The sequence below is a fragment of the Pristiophorus japonicus genome, chromosome 9 (genome assembly GCF_044704955.1).
Source record: "Pristiophorus japonicus isolate sPriJap1 chromosome 9, sPriJap1.hap1, whole genome shotgun sequence".
Lineage (NCBI taxonomy): Eukaryota > Metazoa > Chordata > Chondrichthyes > Pristiophoridae > Pristiophorus > Pristiophorus japonicus.
This window is the reverse complement of record NC_091985.1, coordinates 119,118,881-119,134,761: the sequence shown is the minus strand read 5'-3', so window position 1 is coordinate 119,134,761 and position 15,881 is coordinate 119,118,881. Positions and strand designations below refer to the sequence as shown.

At 48.9% G+C, this 15,881-nt stretch overlaps 1 protein-coding gene across 3 annotated transcripts in view; it reads left to right on the top strand.

Moving 5' to 3' along the window:
• sertad2b (SERTA domain containing 2b) overlaps positions 1-3,723 on the top strand; it is a 138,420-nt gene extending 134,697 nt beyond the window's left edge. Inside the window, exons 2-4 of one of the 3 annotated variants that reach the window (XR_011594937.1) lie at positions 1,996-2,063; positions 2,343-2,499; positions 2,787-3,723. The gene's annotated coding sequence lies outside the window, so the exon portion shown is untranslated. Of the gene's footprint in view, positions 1-1,992; positions 2,092-2,342; positions 2,500-2,786 lie in introns of all 3 variants that reach the window. The other 2 variants (XR_011594936.1, XR_011594935.1) reach the window with 2 other exon arrangements.
• The last annotated feature ends 12,158 nt before the right edge of the window (positions 3,724-15,881 follow it).

Sequence of the window (15,881 nt, the reverse complement as noted above, 5' to 3'; positions counted from 1 at the left end):
CAAACTCTTTTTTCTTTCAAGAATAAAGGTTCCTTCCGAGCATTCTTTATTATATTTTAAATCCCTTCATTAAAAGCAATTTCTTTCAGGTACTGATTATTTAAAATCCACACACCGGAGCGATTTTAACTCTGCTGTTCCTAATTTTAAGAACCAAAGCCAAGTGGTCACTAAAAAATACTTTTTTATAATAAATCTCCGTCACCTCAGAACTTAACCCTTCCCACATTAACACAAAATCTACTCGGCTCTGTTTTAAAACATCACCCACACAACCTCTTTTGGAGAACACCCTTTTTATGGGGTTTCAAACCCTCCATAAGTCTCTCAAATTTAAATTTGTCTTCATTTTTACAAACATCTCTCTGGAGTTATCGGGCTAGAAACTTCACTTTTGTGCTTATCGCCCAAAAATGGGCGTTATTTCCGGTGTGGGCAGTAAAAAAGGGTTTTCAGATCGCTGGCTTCTCGCCCATTCTCAAAACACCTAGCTTACAGTTTTGAAAATGGGCATTACCGCGAGTGATATCAAAGGGGCGGTCGCGTTAAATTTTTCTGACCTTCTGCCGCAAAGTGTGGCCGTCCTTAGCAACGACATGGCAACGCTCGATTCCCATGATTCTGGAGGTCAAGGGTCACCATGACATGTGCAGAAGAGGAGACAGAGAGAGAGGGAGCTCAGAGGGACTGAAGGTGTGGCTGGATGTGGTGTGGCTGCTTTGGGAGGAAGAAGGGAGACTTTAGAGCTTCACAGCAAGTAGGCAAACAAAAAGTAGCTGTTACCAGCCACATATTTGACCGAATTTGCCCTATAATGGAGAGAGAGGAGGAGGCATCACAGCACGCTGGGGAGACTGACGCTGGAGAGAGCAGTGAGGTGGGAGAGGAGCACATTGAAGAGACAGGAGGTTCTCGGACGAGCCTCCTGCAGGAGGTCGAGTTACATTGGGGTGATTTGACACAGGGAGGGCGTGGGAAGCTCACCCCAAAGGCCTACCAGAGGATATGGACTGTTTACAATGTACATAGATGACCTGGAAGAGGGGACGGAGTGTAGTGTAACAGAGTTTGCAGATGACACAAAGATTAGTGGGAAAGCGGGTTGTGTAGAGGACACAGAGAGGCTGCAAAGAGACTTAGATAGGTTAAGCGAATGGGCTAAGGTTTGGCAGATGGAATACAATGTCAGAAAATGTAAGGTCATCCACCTTGGAAAAAAAAACAGTAAAGGGGAATATTATTTGAATGGGGAGAAATTACAACATGCTGCGGTGCAGAGGGACCTGGGGGTCCTTGTGCATGAATCTCAAAAAGTTAGTTTGCAGGTGCAGCAGGTAACCAGGAAAGCGAATGGAATGTTGGCCTTCATTGCGAGAGGGACGGAGTACAAAAGCAGGGAGGTCCTGCTGCAACTGTATTGGTGAGGCCGCACCTGGAGTACTGTGTGCAGTTTTGGTCACCTTACTTAGGGAGGGATGTGCTAGCTTTGGAGGGGGTACAGAGACGATTCACTGGGCTGATTCCGGAGATGAGGGGGTTACCTTATGATGATAGATTGAGTAGACTGGGTCTTTACTCGTTGGAGTTCAGAAGGATGAGGGGTGATCTTCTAGAAACATTTAAAATAATGAAAGGGATAGACAAGATAGAGGCAGAGAGGTTGTTTTCACTGGTCGGGGAGACTAGAACTAGGAGGCACAGCCTCAAAATATGGGGGAGCCAATTTAAAACCGAGTTGAGAAGGAATTTCTTCTCCCAGAGGGTTGTGAATCTGTGGAATTCTCTGCCCAAGGAAGCAGTTGAGGCTAGCTCATTGAATGTATTCAAATCACAGATAGATAAATTTTTAACCAATAAGTGAATTAAGGGTTACAGGGAGCGGGCGGGTAAGTGGAGCTGAGTCCACGGCCAGATCAGCCATGATCTTGTTGAATGGTGGAGCAGGCTCGAGGGGCTCCTGTTCCTAATTCTTATGTTCTTATGTTCTTATAGCAGACGTGGTCTTGTCGACGACCAACGAGGTGCGTGAGGGCAATCAATGCCGCAAACGATGGAGCGACCTTGTGAGATACGCATTACATTGATTTACATGTACTTATGTATTTTTATAATTTGATTTGTAACAGTCATGAGTAACTATCAGCAGATGTGAGGACTTGCACTTTAACCGGGAATGTTTTATCAAAGCCTGCGGTCACGGTGTACATCTTTAGGTAAAGAGTGATAATCATAATAATCATGATCACATCTGTTGGTTATGTGTTGTATCAGTCTCTGTGACAGTACCTAGCAATAATATCACGCAATAATCTCATACCATGTTGTTCTGCCATCTTTTACAGAAGAAGCTATCGATGATGAGGTCTGTGCAGAGGCAAACGGGTGAGGGGCCACCAGTCCCCAACAACATCACAGAGATGGAAGAGCGAGTGCTCTCACTCGTGGGGAAGCACCCCCGGACAGCCATGGACGCATCTGCAGACCCTGAAGTGATGCCATGTGAGTAAAGCTTACACCATTGCGTGGTGTAAAGTCAATAAATGCCACACCCACTCATATCTGAACAATCATATACGATAGATGATTTCTAAAAGTATCATAGAAATAATGCTGGCCTAATGAAAATCACTGCAATGCACAATGTATTGGTGGTCATGAAATGTGATGTCTGTGATGATTTTGAGAGCGGTGGTGCTTTTGTCGTGCATATGCTGTGTGTAGTGCTGGACTCACCTTGTGACCCTAGCACCCCCTTCTCCTCTAATAACCGCATTTGTGTTTTGCAGCTCAGCCAACAGCACAGTCCTAGGCAGGACCACAGAGGCCAGAAGGTGGGGGCGCGGGGCAGGAGTCAGTGGACGATCCTACTACATCTGGTGCTGAGGAGCTCCGATTCTCGTCCGTCAATCCGCTGGGTCTGTTCTCCACGGATGAGAGCACAGACTTCGAAGAACCTGCATCGCCATGCTCCAGAAGCCATTCCATCCCAAGGCCATCTAGTGGTCCTCCGGTCATTCCTGCCTCCACTCTGGAGGTACCGGCCCCAAGCACCTCTCCATAGGGCACCCTATATGTCCCCAGGACGGTGCCGACCCCGCGGAGGTCTCGTGGACGTGGCAGGTCTGTTCCACGAGCACGACATGAGAGCAGAGAGATGGTAGAGTTGTCCAGGAGGACTGTAGACATTGGTGACCAGCTCATCAAAGCATTGGGGGGCATATCCCGACAGCTGGCCACCATGACCGAGTACATTCCATGCATGGCATAGTCCCTGGATGCGATAGCCAGGAACACTGCTGCCACAGGCCTCCCAGTGGTCCCCAAGCGTGGCACTCCACCCCTAGGTTCTGCACCACCACTGCGAACGACAGATGAGAGCAAGGACCAAGATCCTGCTTCTGCATCAGAGAATGTTGCCCGCTCGGCACCCCCTGCTCCCATCCCCATCCAACCAACACATCTGCCTTCATCCCCCCCCAATGAGGCACCGCCTGAGGAGCTCCTCGGCCAGGCACCGTGGAGCGAGGAGGGGAAGAGATGGGGAGAAGGAGAGGGGAGAAGGAAAGCGAGGTGTATGTGTGCAGGTGATGGCTGTGTTATATCTCCATCTGGGTGTATGCAATTTGTTGCAATGTATGGGGGCTGGGGACCACGCTCCTGCTTTGCCTTTGTATTCTGTGTTGATGGACATGTTGAACATGTGATTTATGTATATTGTGGGAAAAGTGGGGTGTGGGCGAGGGTTGGGTGTTATTGGCTGTGATACTTATGATTTCAGATCAATGTTGGTATTAAACTTTTGTTATTGAGCATAACCTTGTTGCGCATTGTCTCAGATAGCTGAACCGTTACACACTGGTGATTCCTTACCGTGAAAGGGTTAAATACAACTGAACATCAATCAACGTAAACTTTAACTGGCACCAAGGTGATGGGCACCATTGATGTTTGAACTGCACACACACAGCAGTGTGTCAGCGTGGTCACTCACATCAGTGCTCTTTCAGTCAAATCTTTCCGATATCAGCTCCTCACATAAGAGTGGGATTTAACAAATGCCAGCCACATCGCTGGCAATCATTCCGGTTAGTTCCACTTTTTGTGGGCAGTTTTATGAGCGAGCGATATTGTGGCGATATGTGTGCGAGGTGGTGAAATTGACATTGGCCGATCTCCATGGCCGCTAGTTTGGATAAATATGCTCTTTGCGACAAAAAACAGTGGGCGGGCGTTCAAATTGAATCTCGCCGTTAATTTTGTGCGGAAAGTAAAGCTGGCTGATATTATGGGCGCTGATTTCGCCCATTCTGCTGATTCCGCCCAAAATAAGTAGGCAGGCTGGAATATTTTTCCCCAGTGTTAAGCACATTGGGAAAATAAGCCTCAGCGATAAATCTCCTAAAAAAGTCTGTCAGTTTCCATTTTGTACCAAAATGGGTGATATATGGGCGTTAGACATCATTTCAGCGGTAAAATGGGCATTAAGTGGGTGTTAAGCATGCCTAAAAAGTAGAGGTTCTAGCCCATCATCCTTAAGGTTATCTGGGCTGAAATGTCCATCTGAGATAGAAATATAGAAACCTAGAAAATAGGTGCAGGAGTAGGCCATAAAAAAGGAGTAGGAGATAAAAGATACATTAAAATCCCCCAGTATACAAGGGTTTTCTGCTTCTGCCACTTCTGTGAATAACCACTGAAAAAACTCACAACGCCTGCAATGGTCATTCGGTGCATAGATATTAAAGAGATCACAATTCAATTCATCCATTTTGTACCTTTAGTTGTAAAAGTCTCCCCTCAGTGTCCTTGTCCAACAATGCAATGTTCTCTTTTATGGATGAACTCACTAAAACAGCCACCCCTCTATAGTTATTATTTGCGCAACTTGCAAACACTTCTCCCTTCCAAACCTTCCGAACTCTTTCTAGGATATCCTCACCCCAAAAGGTTGCTTGCAGGCACAACAGGTCAGTGCCTTTAAAACACTGCAACAACTGCTGCAATTTGTTCTCTCCCCTGTCCGGTCACGTTAATCGAGACCAATGTAATCATTGCTCCTGATAAAAGAAGTGTGCCTGATAATGCCCCCAGCATCATTTAATCTCTGGTCCTTCCCTCCCCTCATGCTCCGTTTTTTAGGCAGCTGTTGCTTTCTCCTGCAGCCTCCGGCTCTTTTTCACCTCCTATTTGAACTTTCCCTGCATTTTCAGCCTCTTTCTTACATTAAATTTAGGCTGTGGAACTGTCCCTTCTCCCTCCTTCTGCCCTTCACTAACCTTTCCCTTTCACATGAAGCCCCCCCCCCCAACCCCCAGTTCCATGTCACCATCCTCCTCTGACTCCTCACACTCGAGCTCTTCTGTAATCTCCCATCCCTGTTCCCCGTCAGATACAGAATCTCCCTTAGAGAGTCCTCTGCTAACATGGTTTCTCCAACAGTGCCACTCCCTTCAGCCTCACCTCCACTGCTGACCCTTGCTCCCTGTTTCTTCTCTCTCTGGGACAATGGCGTGTCCCCACCCATCTTGCTCCCTTTTGGTGTCTTTGTCTCCCCGCTCCTTTCCTGCTGCTCCTTTAAGGCTCCTGCCTCTTGCACCCTCCTGCTTCCCAAGTTGTACAACTCCCCGTCTCTCGTTGGAGTACTTACACTTACCCCGCACCCCACACCCGCCCCAGCTCCCCCCACGGACACCTGAAGGTGAGCCATATTATGGCTCGACTCTGTCTCTGACCCGTGATGTCCTCCGCTGACTTATTCCTTTTCCACCACACTTGGTGTGTTTTCCACCATTCCCATCCTGTTTTCTGCTCCACAATTTTCTGCCTCTTCTTGCGCTCTTTCCTCATTCCGTTCGGCGGCTGTGTCCCCCGCCTGCTCAACTCTTCTGGCTACTCCACTCACACCTCCTGCTCCTTCTCCCATCTCCTCATCGTTCAAGGAACTTCCTTCTGCCTCACACTCACAGCGGGTGGGACATTTGCGACAAACCGCACAGCTCTTTACCTTGCAGTTCCAAGCGATGTGCCCAAATTTGCCACAGTTATAACAGTACAAGTCTGGACAGCGTCTTACTAAATGGTTGTGTCCAAGACAGTAGTAGCAAACCTTCACCTAGTTATCTTGCAGAATCCAGAAGTACTGCACTCCTTCCCTTGTCTCGAATTTCATGCTGTAGGATAATGACTTCATCCTCTCTGGGAACTGCATTTTTACATAACGGGTTCCATCGGCTACTTGCGTTCCAGGATAGTATCTCCTCTTTATTACTAAGCAAAGTTTCATGTCTCATGACTCCAACTTTTTTATCAGCACATCGTCCTCAACATAAACCGGCAGGTTTAAGAATGAAACTATCACCTCTTCGGAATATAGCAAAGATACATCCAAGTACTTCTCACCAAACTTCAGGCTCAGTAAAAATCTTTCCATCTTCTCTCGGCCACTGACTGTCACTTCGAATCCAACATTCGGCTTTGATCAGCAAGCAAAGCAACTTCCCTCACCGCATTCCTCAAGTACTGCCTGGATAATACCCCAAGCTCGCATCTCCTTATCCAGGCAGTGAACCACCACCGTGTTTTCTTTTCCAAACCTCCTGGGATCCCGGCCCAAATCTTTGGGCCTTTTATTCTCTGTTCTCAAGACATTCTCTCCCCTGGTTAAATTCACACTGGGAGCATTGTCCTCTGAGGGGCCTGGCACTCTGAAATCTGAAAAAAACAACCCAAAAACCCACCACCAACTTTTTACAAACTCACTCCAACTCCAGCAGCACCTGCTCATTCCTAGCCTCTCCCACCTAGAGAGTGCTAACCCACTAAGCCACAGCTGACACATATGGGTGGATTAGTGACACTGTTCCCAAGTCCTTATATATCCTGTAAATGCTTCAAGGACACCCTCAAAGCCTCCTTGATAAAGTGCAACATCCCCACCGGAATCTCTGGCCCAAGACCGCCAAAATGGAGAAAGAGTATCCGGGAGGGCACTGAGCACCTCGAGTCTCGTCGCTGAGAGCATGCAGAAATCAAGCGCAGACAGCGGAAGGAGCGTGTGGCAAACCAAGCTCCCCACCCACCCTTTCCTTCAACCACTGTGTGTCCCACCTGTGACAGAGACTGTAATTCCCGTATTGGACTGTACAGTCATCTGAGAACTCACTTTTAGAGTGGAAGCAAGTCTTCCTCAATTCCGAGGGACTGCATACGATGATGACTAACTAATTACTGAGTGTGTGAGAATGACTGAGATAATTCACCTAATTTTCTTTCTCGGTGTCCCAATCTCTCTCTCTCTCTCTCCCACTCTTATTTTCACTCCCCTCCCTTCCAATAACTCTCTGTACTGGACTGTTACACCACCTGTTGTGCCATTATGTCTCCTATGCAAATGAAGCAGTCTCGTCTAACTTATTTTTTCCCTAGTGCAGTAAAGAATAAAATGACGATGTTAAAGGTTTCCAACTCTTAATCTAAGCAACAGTTTTATTAATCACACGCTCATGTTATTATCCTTTGAGTGAGCGTTCATTTCTCATTATTTGCATTGGCATTGTATTTCTGCTGTAAGAGGGTGCGTCCAATAATGTGTGCATAACTGTTTATATATACAGTATGAACTGATTTATCTATGTTAATTTGTCTAACGTGGTTGAAAATGTGGGGTATAAACCTGGCTGCCATTTTACAAGGTCAAGTAACAGAATTCTGCTATGCTGCTGAAGGTGGTCAGTGTTTATCGGCTGCCCAGTCTGACTGCCTTATGTTCTCTTCAAATGCTTCTAAGCGGAAGACAAGAATAGTCTCTGGCAGATTGACTGGGAGTGTGGGTGTTCTCTGGAACTAAAAGTACAAAACAGCTGTCAGTCCCACATAAATCTGGAAACAAATGTCATTGAGATGTGAATGGCAACATGTTAAAGGCCCCATGAAGCTAATCTTCCCAATTTAGCTGAGGGTTTTATTTCCTTAGAGAGAGGTTGAGAGAAAGGCAGGGTTTATTTTCAACAGACAAGATGAGTTCCATTATCAGCAATCATACACTTTTCACCTATTCTCACTTACAAGTGGCTACCAGAAATCACTGTTTTTAAATCTCTCACTAAAGATGCACTAAAGACAACTGGCCTGAATGTTTCGGAAGGATAATATCTGCCAGGGTTCCATCTCCTGGGGCTGGAAATTCGGTTGTCTAGCGCCCCGGTAATGGGGGTCGAATTGCTTACCGCCCGGGTGCACAGCCTACAGTGCCCCGCCAGGAAATTCGGTGCCGGTTTTACGGCAGTGCTAAATGCTTGCGCCTCGCTCTGTAATTTCATTCAGATGATGATGTCAGTCGTCGTGCAATGTCTCGCTAATGGCCAGGTCGAAAAATTAGGTGGATATACATCATTTAGCGTTGGCCCCTAATCACACCAGAAAAAACAGCGGTTCCACGTTCTGTTGACACTATCTGCAGCATATTTAAAGTGAGGGAGGGAGGATCCTAAAACGGAGGGCACATCAAGTGCAACGTTATCGCTCAGGTCACTGCATCACCTGACTTTAAATCTGAAGAATGATCTGCCATGACGGGGTCCTTACGGGTTTAGTGAAACAATTTAATGGGGGCATTACTAGTTCACCAGTGTCACCTACCTCCATGCTCTGGTTAGGCGGCGTGAAAATAGAAGGGCTGTTGGCCATGTAGGGCCACGAATGAGGAGCGGGCATAGACGTCTGGACAAGAAGCCTTACCCCCCATGGGTTTACAGGGTGCAAAACTCATACCTACACCTCTCGGAGCAGCAGTCTGTGAGAAGGCTGTGCTTCCGAAAGGAAGTGCTGACCGAGATATGCCATCTCCTGCAGGCAGACCTGCAGCCTCATATCGGCACCAGGACTGCGCTGCCCATCGCAGTGAAGGTCACTGTGGCGCTGGCCTTCTGTACCTCCGGCTCCTTCCAGGCTGCACTAGGGGACATATGCCGCATCTCTCAATATGCTGCACATTGCTGGATTCATCACATCACAAAGGCACTCTACACCCGCAGAATGGACTTCATAATGTTCCCAATGAGCAGAGAGAGCCAGAATGAGCAGGCATGTGGTTTTGGCAGGATTACAGGCTTCCCGAGGATTCAAGGAACCATTGACTCCGTACACATGGCCTTGCGAGCACATTTGACAATGCAGAGGTATTCAGAAACCAAAAGGGATATCACTCCCTAAACTTGCGGCTGTTGTGCGACCACATGCAGCGCATCCTCACAGTGAATGCCTGCTATCCATGGACTGCACATGAAGCTTTCATCCTGCGTGAGAGCACTGTGCCACGATTGCTTCAGCCACCACAGGAAGGGTGTGGCTGGCTTCTCTGGGACAAAGGATACGGCCTAGCTATCTGGTTAATGACCCCCCTCTGCAACCCCACCACAGAAGCGGAGCATCGCTACAATGAGAGCCATGCGGCCACCCGCAACATCATTGAACAGACAATAGGGGTGCTCAAGCAGCATTTCCCATGTCTGGACCTCTCTGAAGGCAGCCTTCAATACTCCCCTCAACAGGTGTCGCAATTCATTGTGGTGTGTTGCATGCTAAACAACTTGGCCATCATGAGGGGCCGGGCATTGCCAGTGGGGATTGCAGGCCCACCTCAGGAGGATGGCCAGCCTCACCAGGATGAGCACCATCCACGGTGGGCGCAGCGTGGTGACCGGTGCAAGAGCCGCATGTCAGCAGCCCATAATGCATCGGTTCTCTTGAATGGAGTAAGCTGAGGGATGCAGCTAATACTGACTGCTCAATGTGCCACGATAATGGCACATCCCCATTAAAGTCCATAATCATACATAAGACATCAATGCAAAATGGTCAAACTAACATTTTACTTACGACACCAACGTAGTCGCCTCAAACAAAACCACCAAACCCCTCCACAGCCCCATTGAAAGACCATCAAGCACAATGAAGCTGAACAGTGCAACAACATATTTACAGCCATTATTTACATGATGAGTACATCTGTCCATGATGGGCAAAGTCCTCACTCAGACTTGACTGACTTTTCCCACCCCTCACCTTTACCCTCCCACACCTAGTGCTCCTCCTCAATGTGGCCTCAGTGCCTACAGCAAGGCTGTTGGAGGGCTGCTGTGTGTGTGGGGCAGACAGTACAGATGGCCTAGCAGGATGTCCTGGGCCAGTTTTGGCCCTGAAAGACCCGGCTGCAGACTGCACCACCACAGCATCGGTGGCAGCAGTCTGGGATGGCTCGGGAGTAGACCACAGCAGGTGCAAAGGTGGAGTGGCAGTGGTGGGAGCCGGAATGCTGTCATCTTGAGGAAGGACAGCATCTTCCATTTCCAGTGGCCCACTGCCACTCACACGGGGCGGAGCCTCTGCATCCGGAGCATGGCATAACACCAAGACTGACTCAAAGCACACTGAGCCTGAAACATACAGTCTGCGAGTTCATGCCCCCAATCACTGACAGCATCACATCAGAGTTCTTGCGTGGCTTGGGCCTGGGATGTCGCTGCTGCTGCATCATCCCCTCTGGGATTCCACTATCGCTCGTTGGGCCCATTTCCCTCTGTAAGTGGGCAAGGATGGGCTCGTTGGACTCCTGAGAGGCAATGCTTGAGGCGGCCTCTGCCACACTCACAGCAAGTTCATCAATGCTCTGCGGGACCCTCTCCAACGCACCCATGAGGTCGTGGTGCATTTGTGTGGTTTCCCTGTCCATAGCCTCCAAATCCAGGTCCATCTCTGACTGTGCATCAGTGGGACTCCTGGGCTGACTCACCCTCCGGGGAGCTGGCCTCTGAGCTTCCCCCTCCCGCTCGGCGTTGCTGTAGGCCACTGGGGCCAGGAGCCTCATGCTCTTCAAACCCCGCGAATTCAGACTCCTCCACCGATGTGGTGTCCCCACTCAGTGGGACTGATGAAGTGTTTTGCTCCATTATCACACTGTCGTCCCTTCCCTCGTCATCTTCCCCATCGCCTAATGTTGATGGTTCAGGGGAAGGTGCCGTGCTTCTGGCTGATCATAAGAACATAAGAAATAGGAGCAGGAGTAGGCCATACGGCCCCTCGAGCCTGCTCCGCCATTTAATACGGTCAAGGCTGATCCGATCATGGACTCAGTTCCACTTCCCTGCCTGCTCTCCATAACCCCTTATTCACTTATCATTTAAGAAACTGTCTATTTCTGTCTTAAATGTTTTCAATGTCCCAGCTTCCACAGCTCTCTGAGGCAGCGAATTCCACAGATTTACAACCCTCTGAGAGAAGAAATTTCTGCTCATCTCAGTTTTAAACAGGCGGCCCCTTATTCTAAGATTATGCCTGTTATGTTCATAAAAAAGTAATGTAACTGAGTACTGTAGGCATGAGTAACTGTGACCTTAGCTCCTTTATTCAAACTCCAGAGTGCAGGTACAGCGTGGGAGGCCTGCTTATATACAGTGCTCCCAAGGGATGCTGGGATTCCTTGGGACTCCAACAGGTATGCTCTCTGGTGGCGGTATGATACAGGTTACCTAGGGTTGCATACATAACATCACTCCCTCCCAAGTCAATAGTACACTTATTTACAAGGTGAGACGATCTGGGGTTTTTCGCTCCCTTGTCGATCGTCTCGGTACAAATGCAGGTGTGAGTGAGTTGGTTGGTTCTTCGCTGGGCTGCTGCACAGCTGGCCTGCCTTGGCTGCTGGGGATGGTGAGTTCAGCTTCATGGTCAACCGTGATGTCGGTTGCCACTTGTGTGTGTGTCGGAGGGTCGAAGTTGGTGGTGTCCTCTTCAGGTTGCTCGTGGCTGTCTGTGAATCGCAGTTTGGTTTAGTCCAAATGCTTTCTGCAAGTTAGTCCATTAGCAAGTTTGACCTGAAACACCCTACTCCTTTCTTTGGCTATGAAAGTGCCAGCAAGCCATTTGGAACCATGTCCATAGTTTTATACAAATACAGGGTCATTGACCTCAATATCGCGTGACAAGTTTGCGCGATCATGGTACATGCTTTGTTGATGCTGTCTGTCCTCGATGTGATCATGGAGATCAGGGTGAACAAGAGAGAGCCTTGTTTTGTGCGCCCTTTTCATGAACTGCTCGGCTGAGGGAACTCCGGTGAGCAAGTGGGATCTGGTGCAGTAGCTGAGCAGGACATGGGACAGGCGGGTCTGCAGGGAGCCTTCCGACACACGTTTCAAGCTTTGCTTGATAGTTTGGACTGACCATTCTGCCTGGCCGTTGGAGGCGGGCTTGAATGGGGCAGATGTGAGGTGCTTGATCCCATTGCAGGTCATGAATTCCTTGAATTCAGCACTAGTGAAGCAGGGCGCATTGTCGCTGACAAGGACATCAGTCAGGCCGTGCGTGGCGAACATGGCTCGTAGGCTTTCGATGGTGGCAGTGGACGTGCTTACAGACATTATTACACACTCAATCCATTTTGAATAAGCATCCACAATAACCAAAAACATTTTGCCTTGAAACGGGCCAGCGAAGTCAACGTGGATCCTAGACCACTGTTTGGAGGGCCATGACCACAAACTTAGCGGTGCCTCCCTGGGTGACTTTTCATTTTCAAATGCACCCATCACCAAGAGCAAGTCTGCAGGCTGTGCCATTTCCACCCCGGTGGTGGGCAATGGTAGCCGACTGAGAGCATCAGCGCAGTTCTCTGTGCCTGGTCTGTGGCAGATTACATAGTTACATGCAGACAGCGTGCCCATCATTGGATGCGAGCGGAGGCATTGGTATTAATCTTTTTGCACTCTGAAATAGCGATATGAGCGGCTTATGGTCAGTTTCTAACTCAAACTTGAGACCAAACAGATACTGGTGCATTTTTTCCACCCCGTAAACGCATGCCAGAGCTTCTTTTTTAATTATGCTGCAGGCCCTTTCGGCCTTGGACAAAATCCTGGATGCATAAACGACCGGTTGCAATGTTCCCGATTCATTTGTTTGTTGTAACACACACCCAACCCTGTACGAAGACGCATTGCAAGCTAGCACTAAACGTTTACATGGGTTATACAGAACAAGCAGTTTGTTGGAACATAACAGATTTCTGGCTTTCTCAAAAGCAGCCTCCTGTGATTTCCCCCATACCCAGTCGTCTCCCTTGCGCAGTAGCACATGTAGGGGTTCTAGCAAGGTGCTTAACCCGGGTAGGAAATTACCAAAATAGTTGAGGAGTCCCAGGAACGACCGCAGCTCCGTCACGTTCTGTGGTCGCGGCACGTTCTTGATGGCCTCCATCTTGGCGTCGGTGGGTCTGATGCCGCCTGCCATGATTCTTCTTCCCAAGAACTCGATCTCTGGTGCTAGGAAAACACACGTCGAGCATTTCAACCTGAGTCCCACGCGATCTAGCCGACTTAGAACCTCTTCCAGGTTCTGCAAGTGTTGGATGGTGTCCCTACCTGTGACCAGTATTTCGTCCCGGAAAACCACGGTCCACGGAACCAACTTTAGCAGACTCTCCATGTTCCTTTGAAAAATTGCCGTGGCCAATCGAATCCCAAACGGGCATCTTTTGAGGATAAACAGACCTTTGTGCGTGTTGATGCAGGTGAGGCCTTTCGAAGATTCCGCCAGCTCCTGCGTCATGCAGGCTGAGGTCAGGTCCAACTTGGTGAACGTCTTTCCTCCAGCCAGGGTCGCAAATAGGTCGTCTGCCTTGGGTAGCGGGTACTGGTCCTGTAGCGAAAAACGGTTAATTGTTACTTTATAGTCCCCACAAATTCTGACCATGCCATCGCCTTTGAGAACCAGAACAATCGGACTGCCCCACTCGGTGAACTCCACCGGCGCGATGATGCCTTCTCGCTGCAGCCCGTCCAGCTCAATTTCCACTTTCTCTCGCATCATATAGGGCACCGCCCATGCCTTGTGGTGGATGGGTCGTGTACCGGGAACCAAGTGGATCTGCACCTTCGCCCCCGAGAAACCTCCATTGCCTGGCTCAAACAACGACGGGAACTTGCTCAGAACCTGGGCACATGAGGCGTCGTCGACGGACGAGAGCGCTCAGATGTCGTCCCAGTTCCCGCAGATTTTTCCCAGCCAGCTTCTGCCGAACAGTGTGGGACCATCTCCTGGCACAATCCATAGTGGTAGTTCGTGCACCGCTCTATCATAAGAGACTTTTACTGCTGCGCTGCCAATTACAGGGATCAGCTCTTTAATGTAAGTTCTTAGCTTGGTATTAATGGGGCTAAGCTTGGGCCTGTGTGCCTTGTTGCATCACGTCTGTCATGATAGACTGACTCGCACCCGTGTCCAGTTCCATGGATTCTGGAATTCCGTCCAGTTCGACTTTTAACATGATCGGTGGACATTTCGTGGTGAAGGTGTGTACCCCATACACTTCTGCCTCCTCGGTTCGAGTCTCTAGTTTAGCCTGATCTGCCATGGATCGATCCTCCTCTGCAACGTGGTGGTTTGCAGGGTTTGCAGCTCGTCTGCACATTCGCTGGAAGTGTCCCACTGTTCCACAGCCTTTGCACTCATAGAGTTTGAAGCGGCATTGATGGGCTCGATGATCGTTAACGTTTGATGGCAGACTCTGGGTTATCTGAGGTCGTGCAGCTACAGGCCTGTACGTTCTGCTATGTACATTCCTGCCTGAAAACGATGTTACTTTGTGTACAGTACTTGCCGAAACCTCTTTAAGCTGCAAAATTTGTTTGGTGTTATCGCTGGTGGACATAAATGCCTGGGATATCGTTATGGCTTTGCTCAGGTTCGGTGTTTCAACAGTCAATAGTTTGCGAAGGATAACCTTATGGCTAATGCCAAGCACAAAGAAGTCTCTTAGCATTTACTCAAGGAATCCATCGAATTCGCAATGTCCTGCAAGGTGCCTTAGTTTGGCGACGTAGCTCGCCACTTCCTGGCCTTCAGACTGTTGACATGTGTAGAATCGATACCTTGCCATCAGAACACTTTCCTTCGGATTTAGGTGCTCCCGGACCAGCGTACACAGTTCTTCATACAATTTGGCTGTTGGTTTCACCGGAGCAAGAAGATTCTTCATGAGGCCATAGGTTGTTGCCCCACAGACGGTGAGGAGGATCGCCCTTCGTTTGGCAGCATTCTCATCCCCTTCCAGCTCGTTGGCCACGAAGTATTGGTCGAGTCTGTAAAGTCCTGTCCCTGCAGTACAGACTCACACGAGTCACATGCTGAAGTCAAGGTCACTCTGGACCTGCAGCTTTATTACACAGCTCTCGAATGCCACACTTGCCTGAGACCTGTCCTTATATACCTGTCTGGGACAGTATCCAGTGTCTCCTGCAAGTGCACCCCTGGTGGTAAGGTAAGCTTGTGGTTATAGGTCATCTCTAGTTACAGTCATGTATAGCATGGTAAGATACAGTTATGTACAGTAATGTGAGATACATGACATCACCCTCCCCCAAGGTCTTATTGTCTTTATAGGTTCAGTCTCTCAGGTGGTCTACGCTCTCGCGTGGAGCGTCTTAGCTGTGGTTCAGTTCTTTGCCTTGGTGCCTGTTTTTCTTTTGTTGTGATTGCTGGTATCTCGCCTGGGCTGTCTGTTTCGTTCAGTATGATTGTTGGTGTCTCGCCTGGGCTGTCTGTTGAGACTGCCCTTTCCTCAGGTTGTTCCCTCTGTCTGTCCACCAGGTGTGGCGTGAGCTCCACATTGTAGTTTGCTTCTGGTTCAGCAGTGTTGTTGGTAAATCTACTTTTGACTTGGTCTATATGCCTCCGGCAGGTTTGGCCATTGTCCATTTGTACCACCAGTAGCCTGTTTCCTTCCTTGCTTGTTACTGTCCCTGCAAGCCATTTGGGACCCCTGCCATAGTTTAGCACAAACACTTTGTCCCCTATCTCATTCCACCTCCCCCTCAAATTTCGGTCAT